The following is a 13,261-nucleotide window of genomic DNA, read 5'->3' as shown; positions in this document are numbered from 1 at the left end:
CCTTCTCACTCTCTCCGGCTCTTTTCTAGCTCTCTGTCACTCTCTCCCTCCCTCTGTCGCCCTTTTCTTCGCTTCTCCTCCCTCTTTCAGCTCCATGACACTCGGCTGATAACAGAGTTTCCTCCCGCTGTCCATCTTCCTTCTCTGTAAGTAAACTTTTATTTGTTTTCCATTGCTGGACTTTAAGGTTAATTTTTAAATGCTTATGACAAAATGCTGCTGCTAATGATTTAGAAAGGCTACAACTCTTCCATCAGTACCATTTAAGTTTTTTTCCCCCCTTATATATCTGTGGTTCTGTTGAAATTGCTTCACTTTGACATAAGCGGGCCTCCTCCTCCGTCTTGTATCCAAGCCGATAATCTAAAACATATGCTCATTCAAGACAGATAAATGGCGCTTTGTTATAGCAACCTGTGAACTTACGATTTCATATCTCACGTTTAAAAATATTAGAGTGGGTCCATGATAAAAATTTAGAACAGACAGATTTCATTTAAAACCAATTAAAAGGTCGACGTCTCAGTGAATAAGTGTAATTTAACTTTTTGATTATTTTAATTTGTGCAAAAGAAAACACGCACAAAAAAATGACCACAGTGCAGATTTTTGTTTTCAACTGTTACTTTCTAAAATTTTGCAGTGGGTGAAATATTTAATTTAAACATTCTGAAATGTAACCTTACACACCAATAGATCTTAAATTGTAATGGCAATAATAGAACCGCCTTGAAAGATTGTAGGACAGATAGAGGGATGATTTGTGGAAACAGTTTTAAAAAAAAAATCACGACCAAATGAAGTCCAATCACCAAGAAATTAGATGTAATTCACTTATCCACAAAACAAACGCTTTTTTTTGTTGCTGTTTTTATTTTTTGCTTAGAGCAGTCGAAGAGAATCAAAAGTCATTTTTGAAGATCCAGGTCTTGCAAATTAGCGCCTTATTCATTTATTTATTTTTTCTTCCTCGCAAAAGTGTGACGTCTGATATCCGAACTCTCGTTTCGCTCAAGCGTTCAGCTGCCCTCCTGCACTACCTGTGTGTGTTTACATCGGCAAGTGAACAGGAATGTTTTCACGCAAATGGCAAACGACTCGGCACTTTATGAATCCTCTGGTAGCATAAATAAAAACAACAGAAGAAGTGCAGCATCTCCTAAAACAAACAAAGTTGCAGCGTCTCGTATGCTTGATGCACATTTGACTTAAAAAAACCCCTCAACATACTAAAGTCGGGACAGAAACAATCATCTTCACTTTCATATCATCTCTCTCTCTCTCTCTTTCTCTCTCTCTCTCTCTCTCGCATCTCTTGTCTGGGAGAAGGAGGTGGGGGTGGTGGGAGGAGGAGGAGGAGGGGGAGAGAGTCCTGCCTCTTTGCCTTCCTCAGATCAATGCCCTGGCCACTCACTTTCTGATGTTGCACGACGGGAAATGCTTTGAATACTTGCGACATGGCTGCGCGCATTGATTGCCAAGATTGACAGCATCTTCAGCTCCTGTAGTCTTCTCTTGTCTAAAGTGAGTGCGCGAGGGGAGGGAGATAAAGAGCAGATAGGCGAACAACAAATGGTTCTTGTAGTTTTTGGGGGTTTTTTGTTTTCTTTGGACAAGTGAACTTCACAGACTCTCTCGGATCCCCCCACCCCCCAGCTCCCCACACCACCACCACCAGCAGCAGCAGCAGCACTTTTCCTGCATGTGGCCCCGTGTGCGCAGAGTCAAGTTTTCGCTCAACAGATAGCAGCTCAGTGATCCTTTGTAAACTGTAGCCGAGTGTAGCGTTCACAGCCCAAGAAGGACGCGGACTTTTCTCGTCCACGGCTCTCATCGTCAAGGTAAAACCACCAGCTTGCTGTGTTGTCCCGATGCTTATTGTGATTAATTTTCTGTTTCAGCGAGAGCTGTCAGTGAAAGCGTCCCGCGCGCCCTGCCTGCGCTGCGCTGCGTGAGTGCGTGCGTGCTTTAAAACAATGCGGGAAGAGTTCCTCACGCGCTGAGCTGGCACGGGACGGAAAGTTTTTTTTTTGTTTTTTTTTTTGCGGCGTAGAGGAGTGGGAGTCAAAACTTTGCTTGTTGCGGCTGTCCTGATGCGTCGCTTCTTTTTCCTCCTAAAACCCCTAAAACAAACCGATAAGACGAGAGACGACAGAAGCGGCTTGTGTTCATACTCGGAGTGACTCTTATTAACAACAATCGGTAAATAAAACGCGTTTCCAGTTTTCATTCACAGTTAAAAAAAAAACAACAACTCATTGAATACGCAAGATGCATTATAAACACTTGAAATCGTCTTTTGTTTATTTTGTTCCCCCTCCCGTGTGCTTGAGCGGCGAGACGCAGCGCTGCGGACTCTCCAAACACAAGAGTTTTATTTTCATAATTCTCACCAACTACGCCGAATAAGTGTTGATTTCTAACTACCTTCAGGGCTAATGAAGATTCGGCGTCTCCGTTTACATGTCCCGTAACTTTATTCCGCCTGGTGGCAGTTTCACTTCTGTCCACACAGCGGTACCTTTCATTGACAGTGACGTGCGCCCTTGTAGGTTTCCTGTCTCCGTGTGATGACTGTGAAGCTTTCGCTCCACTCTCATTGCACTTTTTTTTCTTCTTCTTTTTAATTTGCAAGTGACAGTCCGGAGCTTTTTGTCTCACTTTGATCATGACAGTGTCTTTGTCGTTTGAAAACAACTAACTTTAATTATTTGGGGGTTTTTTGTTGTTTTTTTTAGGACAGATGCGCAAAGTTACTTCAAGCCGCGCAGCTTGGGAATTTTTGCTCCTCTCAAACTTTTCCGGGGGTCGGGGGAATTGACCCCTTAAGAATGCATAAGCCGTAAATTAAATTCAACAATCGCAAGGGCTGTCCGTTCAAAACAGATGTAGGCTGTAGTAGACAAGAGAAGACGTTTTAAAAAAATGTTATCTGAACTTAACTTTATTTGAGCGCTCCGGACTTTGGAAGTTGATTTAGTGCTCTCTGTTTTCCTGCAAATTATTATTTTTTTATTGCCTTAAGGGAATAAATAATTACAAATCAACACTGATCAGCACAAAGCTAATATTGTGATGTTAACTGAGTAAACACAGTTTTAACATTAAACACACTCTCTGTTAATATTTTGTTTAATAGCAAATACATTTATACGTTAGGCATAATTTTATAGAGGTTTTCATTTGTGAAGGATTATCTAAATTTTCTTATGATAAGTTGAAGGCACTTTACAGACAATTCTTCATCGGGTGTAAAAATTGTGAGTTTTAACAAAATCACAATAAAAAAGAACGGTCTAAGCGTATTGTTAACTTTCGGACAACTTAATTAACTTTCCTCTCATTTACAAGTCATTAATCGAGTTTTATGACTCCTATGGTTTAATAACTCTGTAACCATCTCATGCTTTTTTTCTTCCCTCCTCTCTCCACAAACATGAACCCAGCTTACCAAAAAGTCTGCTAAAGTGTTTTCTGTTTTTTTTTTTTTTTTTTTACTTTATCCCTCTTGGCATTTTGTTCCGAGCCCTCTGTGCGGCCCGTTCACGCAGGTCTCCTCATAAGGTAAGACGGTTCTGGAGACCAAACGCGAACCTAAATGGTACATTTATAATTAGACTGCCCATTCAGCACATTGTCTTTATTGCTATACACGGACACTCGGCTCTGTCTGTGTCAGTTTGTCTCTGACGGCTGCTGCAGCTCAGCGTGTCGCTCACTGAAAGAGTAAAAAAAGAAAAAAAAAAAGGCGGCATCCACAGCCTCAACTCTGTGATGCCAGACGCAGCTTCGGTTTTTATTATATTCCTCTCATATTTCCCGATTAGAGATGAGCGTCTTAACTCATCACCCTGTTCATTTAAAGCCCTCGTTGCAGCTGGTGTGCTCCTCAATACATTTTATTAACGGAGGAAATTTGAAATGTATATTTTGGAATTAATTTTTGCAGTCCGTGACATTTCATTCTAATTAAGTATTTTACTTAAGTTAAATTTTAGTTATCTGACAACTGAAACCACTTCTTTACCTTTTTCTTCTGGCGTGATCTAGCTCTCAGGGTGACTTTAGATTTTTATTTGCAACACTTAGAATTTTCTTCCTCAGACGCAGCATAAGATGCAGAGAAGCAGACGCTGCTTGTGCCAGGGAGATCAGGGATTTTAGGACTTTAATTTTGGCAGAATGTCGAATCCCTCACACCCCTTGTCTCATGTCCCTAACACATCCTGTACTGTTAAAGTTCAAGTCCAATCCACTGTAACATTGCAGCTGGGCTAGTTTGCTTGACATTATTATATTAATAACATCACTATCTCTTAAATTAAAATGTTTGCTACTGAACTGAAAAGATACGAGGCGGTTAAGTTAATCTGAAAAGTCACTTCTAAACCATCTATCTAGCTGTCATCTTGTAAATATGTTTGTTTAAACCTTTCTGAGCAGGAGGGATGAAGGGAAAGTCAGTAGAAAGTGAAATGACTAGGTTTATGTTATGTTACAATTGAATAAATGTTTTCATATTGCTCATTTTCACAAAATTTATTTGGGGTTTAATTGTGAAATGTGTTCCGTTTTGAAGAGCAAATGTTTGCTTAGGAATCTGCTGTTTGATGAAGCTCATGGGACAAACTCTCCAGAGGTCATTTGAAAGCATTATTTTTATTTCAGATTGAATACATCTATAATAATAGAAATAAAATCAGGTTGTTTTTTTTTTCATGCACAAGCCATGCCGTGATGCAAATGAAAGTGTGTATGCAGGTTTCTTTTAATGGCACTGCTCTGCAGCTACAAGGGCTACACGGTCTGGTTGCATATTTATTCCTCACATAATCTGATATTTAGAACAGTCAAGAAAAGAGATTTTATTTCTTACTTGAGTGAATCAATGCAGTGACGCAATTAAAGCAATAACAATGTTTTACAAATTTGATTATTTATACAAATTTAGCATTTGTACCGGGTTTCGTCAATCTTAAATGTGTGTGTGTGAATATGTCTATGAGCGGTAGAGACCCTTTTTGCCTAAGTGTGTTCCCGTGAGTGAGTTATACTTTCCCTCTCCTGCACTTCACAAGCATGTCTTCACTCTTCTGCTGAAAAATCGTAAAAAAAACCCCCAACAAAAAATAACATTCTGCGTCACTCGAACAATTATAACTGTACAACTGAGACTGTTCGCAGTGCTTTATCTTGATATGGCAAGTGCTGGGATGTGCTATGGGATGTGATCAGGAAGAGTGAAGCATTGTTGAGGAAGGGGAGCGATTTGGGTGGTGCGCGGGTACCAGTTACTTCTTCTGTGACTTGATGATAAACAAGATGAGACGGAGGTAAACAACAGCAGGCTCCGTAAAGGTAGAGGGGGAGTACAGCAGAAGGCTGGAGGACCGCAGGAGATAATAAAGGTGGCAGCACATGTTGTGACATCTGTCTTTCTAAGTGTTATCTAATTTGTCGTAGAATATCTCAACAATGATCAAAACTAATGGGGAGATGCCATGGCGTATCCGTGTGTGTGTGGAGTGGAGGGTGTGGGAAGGCGGTTAATTTTTTTTAATTGAATATAAACTTTCAGATTAGTCGGTATTATTTTATGAGTTAAATTCAATAAATAAACAAAAGCTCCTCCTGTTTGACTTTTTTTTTTCCGCATGGAAAAAAAAGATGAAACAGAGGTTCAGCTGTGGTGCAAAGGACACATAGAGGGTCATTATGTCCATGCAAAGGACACATAGAGGGTCATTATGTCCATGCAAAGAGTGCAACAGATAGACAGCAAAACATCAGCTGCTTCCAAAAAAAAGCATCATGGGTTTTTTTCCAGGCTGAATTCCTTTTCTCTTGAATGCAGGTTTGTCTAATGTTAAATCATCTTCTGAGTTACAAATTATGTTTTTAATAGAAAAACATTGCCCGCAGTCTGTGTTTGTGCAAGTGTGTGTGTGTGTGTGTGTGTGTGTGTGTGTGTGTAGGCACTTACTGAACATCAACACGGTCAGTTCGGGGGGGATTTTCCTTGCTTGATTAGATTTTCATGTCCCTCTGGTTGCTGTAAGTGAACAGTATTGCTGACATTAAAGGATTACAGATGAAAAAAAAAATCTAAATATGTGTATCATCACAGGAACTGCATAATTGCACAAGTAACCTAAGTGGCCCATTTTGATCTGTATCATTCACTCTCCCACTGAATGTTTTTCTCAAAATAATTGGACATTTTCTTTCAGTCCATAGCATAGTTGCGCATAATTAAGTTTGACTTCAAAATGCAAGACACAGCTATGGTAAGTAGCCCCATGTCTTTTTTAATAAATTTTTTTTGAATATCACACATTAATATGTAGAATTAATTGGAAGGGCGTTGGTGGCCGCACGTCTCTGACACGGGTCCAGGACTGTAATCAGGTAGAGGAATTAGCGGGGCTCATTGTTTTTTATGAATCAAATGAAGATTTGTACAGTGGCTGCATGAAGATGGTTGCCTGAATTTCCATTTCAAAGAGGCACACAGTGCAGCCGGGCAGTAATTAAAATGTGGTGGATTTTGGAGTCCCTGCACACACACTTACGCACAGAGCACACACACATACACACACACAAACATTAGTACACACTCTCCCCTTCTCCGTATCTCTTTCCTTCTTTCCCTCTCTCTCTCTTTGCTTCTCTGTTTCTCTCTCTCTCTCACACACACACACCCACGCACACACACACAGACACACAGACACCCCAGCAATCAAGGCTTATAAACCAAGGCTGAGACCTGTCAGCTTGTGTGAAAAGAGTGCAGGTGGTTGAAACTGAATTTTGGGCAAACACTCATGTTCCTCTTGTGGATATTTAGGAACACAAGTCAACGGAAGGTTATCAAAAAAAAAAGAAAAAAGATTTAGATAAAGGAAAAGAAAAGAAAGCAATTTTAAAAATTGTCTCTTCATTCTCATATTTTTAGGGAACATCACGATTGCTGAAGTTTGAGAGTCGTGCATAAATTATTTTTGTCTCTGTCTTGCAAGCTGCAGTCGCGGTGCATTTTTAAATTTTAGTCACAGAAAGTATGCAAAATTTGTATTTGTCAATGGATGCATAATCGTTTCATACATGGATGGATATGTTATGTGTGTGGTTTCTAGTGACCTTGCTGGAGAATGTGATGACTTAAAAAATTTGGAGGCAGAAAGCTGGGATCTTCTGCCCCAAGTGTTTTCAGCCTTAGCAGAATTGTGAAAAGCTCTAAAGACCTGAGAGCGCGTCTTGTGAGCGGACAAGGGAGAAGAGATTAGTGTAATGTGGGTTCTTGCTCTGCTCCCTCACAAAAGCTTCACAACAAGCCTCTTCCTTGCGATCCTCGGCATTGTGTTTGTATTAGACCATCCCGTAGGTGAGCCAAACCCCTGGAGAAAGCAGCTATAACTTGATCCAGCAAGGGCATAAGGAAAAAAAAGATATAAGAGGAAGATGTAGGAGGAACACACTGAACATTTAAGTTTCCTGTTTTACAAGTTACCCTTTTGCAGCCAATAGTTTTGGAAAAGAGCAATCATTTTTGTTCACAAGCAACACTACTCTCCATGGTCTGTCAAAGCTAAACAATTAGGCATTATCCAGCTGGTGGAAGCAAGCAGTAGGCTTGGCATCTGTTGGCTTCATCTGACACAAGATGTAAAATATGTTTCATGGTTGTGACTGAGGAAGCCAACATGACTTCATTACTGCGTGGTCCAGCTCTACGGATGTAGTGAGCTTTTTTGCTGGCACATCATTGTTTTTCAATCTGATTTGCAACTCAGTTTCTGAGTGGATATTAGCTTGTTTGGAGAGTGAACTGGTGCATGCAAAAACCCCTCGAGAAACATATTTTGAAAGTCTTTTTTTTCTTCTTTTAAAGACAGGCCTCACCAGTGCCTCACTCTGCCAGTGCTTCTAACTTTTAATCTCTTTAGAGAGTGTGTGTGTGTGGGGGTGAGGGGGTGTGCGTCGACGCTCTTGGATGGAAACAAATGCTGATCACCCACTTGCATCATGGAGCAGCTACTGTGACATCTAAACCAGGCGAGAAAGTTATGGAAAAAATGGATGTATTGGGCCGGGAGTCAAATTCTCAACAGTTTTTCCTGTGGAAAACGTTAATGTACAGTGCCAAAAATAAATCAAAGTGACAAAGAGGGAGGGTGCGGGAATAGATGGTAATGTTCTTGTGGCTGAAATTTTGATGAAGTTAACCATAGCATCTCTTCAAGCCCGGGCCTTTTGTTTCCTTTCTGAATCATCTCTTTATGGGCTAAAACTTGGATGTGCGGCAAAGGATTTGCTCTTAATGTACATCATGAGAAAATGGCTTCTGCAACAAGCAAGCACAAGCTTTCTTATCCTGCTCTTTGTCTGTCTTTGTAATCCTTTCACACGCACACCAAGTAAATGGACAAGGGTGTTAGTGAAAAGATGATCTAAGAGTAGACTCTCTAATACTTAAGACTCTACACAGATAATGATGTGCATGAACATGGTGTAGCAGATCCTTCTAATTTTGAGAAAATAGATCAAACTAATTTTCTTTAGCTTAAAAAAATTTTTTATCCAAGTTTTCCCAAAAACAAACATATTTCATTCCTGCAAGATTGTGGAGTTTAATTGTTTTACTAAAAGGACATTTTATAAGCTTGTTTTTTATATGAAATAATTTTCTTAATATTGATAATTTAATGTAGAAGTAACTTTTGAGTCCTTTGGAAACATCTCAAAGGTTGTGAAATTACACTTGAGGGACCGCTGCCTCGCGCAGCTACACATTCATAAGCAAAATCAGCCATAGCGATCCAAGCAACACAACGCTTTCGCAGTAAAACCAAAGAAAGTAGCATTTGTGATAAACTACATCTTGAATGGACCAAAAAAACCAGAAATCTGCTGAAATGACAGAGAGCTTGCGGTTTGGCTGAATAGCAAATTTCCCATGAGGCTCTTTGACAATCTGTAGGGACAGCCTCTCTGGCACACGCCACCCACCCACATACAATATACACACACACAAAACTGAGCTATGTTTCTGCCAGGCATTATGGGTATAGAAACATCTGGGAGGAGGCTCGCCAGCAGCGGGATGATTGACAGGTTGGTGAGAACAGATGAGGGTGTCAGAGGTAGTTTAGTCTTTATTTTTTCTTTTTACAATCAAACAGGATGAATGAAAGATGGTGTGCTATATCTATAGAAGTACGATGAGAGAAATTCAGGGAGCATAAATTGACAGATTTGGAAAAATGATGCATTGTCATCAAAAGTTTTCCTACAATGTTTTACAATCACATTCTACTCAACAACTTTCTAGCCAAAGCTTGTTTGTCTGCTCATTTGTCAGAAAAAAGTCTTCAGCTTTGACTTGATAAAAAGCACTATATCTCTTGTAAGTGTTTCTGAACTTCAAAAACCACAACCTTTCATTACAACTACCTGGATGAAAAGAACAAAGAACAAAACTAGGGTCCCCAAAACCAGTTTTTAACCCTTAATAATCCTGGGGTTGTCAATCAAAACAAAAATCAGAAGAATTACATTACTTTATTGAGATATGCTTACTTAAAATTTAGAATAGAATAGAATAGAAAGCTTTTATCGTCATTCCACTCAAACAGTACAACAAAATTGCTACAATTACAACAGCAAAAAGTTTTATCCTTCCAAGAATTTTTATATGCAACTTACTAGTAAATTTATTCGTCAAAGTACCTTTATGCTAACAATCAACTGAAAATGTAGTGTCCATAATTTAAAAGTGATGTAATTGTCCATATCTTTGTACCTAAACATGTGATCCAAGCATCATTTAGATTCAGCTGGCATTATCTGCAACATGAGCAATCTCAAAACTGAAATACAAAACCTTGGACAAATCAAACTACAATGTGAACAAAGTACATTCAGATTTGAACTCAAAACTGTTGATTTCCAATATGCTTGCAAAAAGTTTGTGCACAACCAAACTTCCAGCTAATGTCGTTTTTGTTGCTGACAGACTTAATGAGCATTTTTTTAAAAACATTTCTTGTGATTGTCATGTGTATTTATACATTAATGACTGATGTGCTTAAATTAATTTCACCCTAATAATTTGGCTATGAACAAATTTCTCACATTGCAATCTGAAATAGAGGAGGTAGAGTGGAAACTCAAGTCCATAATTAACTGTCTTTAACTTTGATTATTTAGATAAATGCATGTAAGAGCAAGATTTTTTTTAAAAATTAGTCACAGAAATTTCCCATCTTTTTTTCCACGGCTTTGCTTTGGCTTGGGGTTTTGCCTCAGCAGGGTGAGAGGCTTTGTGTTCTTGGTTAGGGGTGGGGCTCAGGGTATACGTTGGGGGAAGTACAATGTTCCTCCTCATGCTTGAGAAAAGCTAAATTTATTGGTTACCATCTGCAGGGTGGAGGAGTTTGGGTTATGGCCAGGCCAAAGAAAGGCTTCTAATTAAACAGTCATCATTATCAACTTATGGTCAGTGATCATCGTCCCCAACATTGGTTCTCCAAGACGTTCATGGGATCATTGAGGCTTTTCCATGAAGCCAGTTCTGGACTGAATTAGAATACAAGAAACAGGAGGAAAGTGCTAGTGAGAAGACTTTTTTCCCCCTCACTTGGCAGAACAAGCAGAATATATCCACTCAGGTTTAAACAATTATCTAACATCAGAAAAACCAGCAGAGCCTCAGCGCTGGCACAGCTATCCCGCTATGGTTTAAGACATGACCAAGTGTCCCATGTAAGCAGAGCTTTCGATAATTTCAATTAGTGTAAGAGGGGTGTGCCTGCAGTACCGGTATCACTGCTGCTGGAGGAGCTTTGCTTTGAGGTTGACAGCCCCTTAATATAGTATTTCATGGTTTGATGTGTGAGTGACACACAGACGCTCCAAGAGGATGGCAAAATGGTTTATTAGGATCTAATTAGAGCCCTGTGATTAAAGGGGAAGTGACTGTGATTAGGAGACCTGCAGATGATGTGGAAACATGGATGAATATTCAGTGAAGAAAAAAAAAAACACACAGTATGTATTAGCCTGTAGGTATTTGGGTGTGTGTGTGTGTGTTGTAGATTTTCTGAGCGCCTCTGAGCCTTGTCTCCCTCAGATCAACCGAGTTATGGTATCATCTCTACAGCGGAGGAGCTTTACAGCTTAAGCTATTAGGCACAAAATGCAAAGCCGAACATGGAACTGCAAATTCCCATTTGATGTTGTTCTCTGAGTACATTCAACACATGATGAGCAGCTTCTGGAACTCAAAAAAAGAGAAAGAAAAATGCAGGTGAACACGTTTTGTTTCATAGTTTAATTCTAGCATGTGAGTGGATTTTCACAGCCAATTTAACATGAAATATGAGGAATGTTGTACCAAGCCTCATCTACTATAGAAAGCCAATAGAATCACACATTCTTTTTCACTTTTGAGTATGCTCTGTTTATTCAGAGATAAATGGCCTATTACTGTTAGCCTCCATCAATGGAGAGATGACTGTTGGATTTTCTTTCTGTTCGCCTCACCATGCTGTAACTTTTCCAAATCCACGATAGTTTTTGGTATATAAAAAAAAAAAAAACATTCAGGGGACTGTTCTGAAGACTGGAGATTGTCAGCAGGACCTCGAGATTTTACAATTTCACAACTGACTTCCTCCTTAAAATGACACTGGCTTACCTGCCTATTACTCCCTTTGATTTCTACAGTACATGCTTCTGCGCTCTGAGAGGTATTCATAATAAGCTTAAACTCCACTGGCTTCGTTGCTAAAGGGGGTGCTTATCTCGCTGCTATTCAGGAGAAAGAAGGGTAATATTTTTTCCAATTTCAACATTTTACTGTTTGGCCACACTCTGCCCAAAACCACATCAGAAAGGGGGCGGTTGGATAGCACACATGGACACACACATGGACACCGACTCAAGTGTGCATTTATCACATATGCACACACACTCCATTCAGAACTGTTCTGTGATAAAATTATTTTAACAGCTTGAGTTCTGAGCTCGACGTTTTTCATCAAATGTAGTTCTGTGATAATTTTTTTCTTTTTTTAGTTTTTTAACTAAAAGCTGCTTACATGCTTTCTTAGCTTGCACTTGTCTCATGTAGTTGAAATTTGGTTTGTTGCAGAAAACCAATCCCTAACTCTTCTTACTTCATGACTTGACACACATTTTCAACTATTAACCTTTTTGTTTTTCCAACCACAGGAATGCTTCAAGTAGCTTTGACGAAAATACTCATATTCAACGTAAAATATATGTGAAAAGCAGTTTGTGGTGAGCAGCAGTAGCACTTTTGCTTGGGGCACCGTAATAAGAAACATGTGTTCGCAAGTGAAAAGAAAATATATTTCTTGTGACCCACCTGTTGTGCTGTTAACACCAGATTCCAGTTAATATCATGTGGAGAGCTGCCTCTGAGAGCCTCCTCCTCCTTTGTCGCTCTTCGTCGGCAACGACACCTGGAGCTCCTTGGCGTGACGCTGAGGCCAGCGAACGTTAGCCCGATGAAAATACCTTAGCAGAAAAACTAAACTTTTGCAATAACAATAACTACACACACATAATTCATCTAGGTGCAGAGTTGTTTTTTTTTTTTTCTAACTTTGTCTTTCTGCTGCACTTCATGGTTTGCTCCAGATAATTTCTTTTTTTTTTGGTGAATTTTATGTCTCATTTCAATGCCTGCAGCCTGGGCTTGCTGAGTTTCTCAGTTTTACCATTGCTTGTGCCATGGCGTAATGGGCGTCCAGGACATGATGGGAATATAATAACAGCTTGACAGTGTTTTTCTTACCCCCTCCCTTTGCGTTAAAAGTGAAACCCATCCAGAAACGTGGAATATATAGGGACTGGCTGTGATGTCAGTTGTTATTGCTGGATATGCAAAGTAGTAAATTTTGAAGTATTTTCCACAATCTGCTGCACAGAGAGCATTATGTCACAAAGGCCACATTGTAGCTTGTTGGGTGTAGAGCCCTTTTCTCATTCTCTTGTTCTGTGCCCCTCTTGGCCACCTTCTGTGCTTCCAGTCCAGACTGCAGCCTCTCTTCATGCCCATTTCCTCTCTTTGTGCTGAAATCAATTGACAATAGAACTATATGATATCTTACATAATGGGTAAAATCTTTCATTTAAATTGCAAAAGAATACATAACCAAGAATGTTGCTTGGTTCTGCGCTCGTGATTAAGATTTATACGTTGGCACATACAAAACAACTCAAAGCATTTTAT

At 39.6% G+C, this 13,261-nt stretch overlaps 1 protein-coding gene across 4 annotated transcripts in view; it reads left to right on the top strand.

Moving 5' to 3' along the window:
- The first annotated feature begins 66 nt into the window (after window positions 1-66).
- The window catches only part of sox6 (SRY-box transcription factor 6), a 138,950-nt gene continuing 125,755 nt past the window's right edge, over window positions 67-13,261 (top strand). For 2 of the 4 annotated variants that reach the window (XM_028015422.1, XM_028015423.1), the window contains exon 1: window positions 1,416-1,841. The gene's annotated coding sequence lies outside the window, so the exon portion shown is untranslated. Of the gene's footprint in view, window positions 147-1,414; window positions 1,842-13,261 lie in introns of those variants that run through there. The other 2 variants (XM_028015421.1, XM_028015424.1) reach the window with 2 other exon arrangements.

This window comes from Xiphophorus couchianus, chromosome 4 (genome assembly GCF_001444195.1).
Source record: "Xiphophorus couchianus chromosome 4, X_couchianus-1.0, whole genome shotgun sequence".
NCBI lineage: Eukaryota > Metazoa > Chordata > Actinopteri > Cyprinodontiformes > Poeciliidae > Xiphophorus > Xiphophorus couchianus.
The sequence above is the reverse complement of the archived record's forward strand: the minus strand, read 5'-3'. Positions and strand labels throughout refer to the sequence as shown.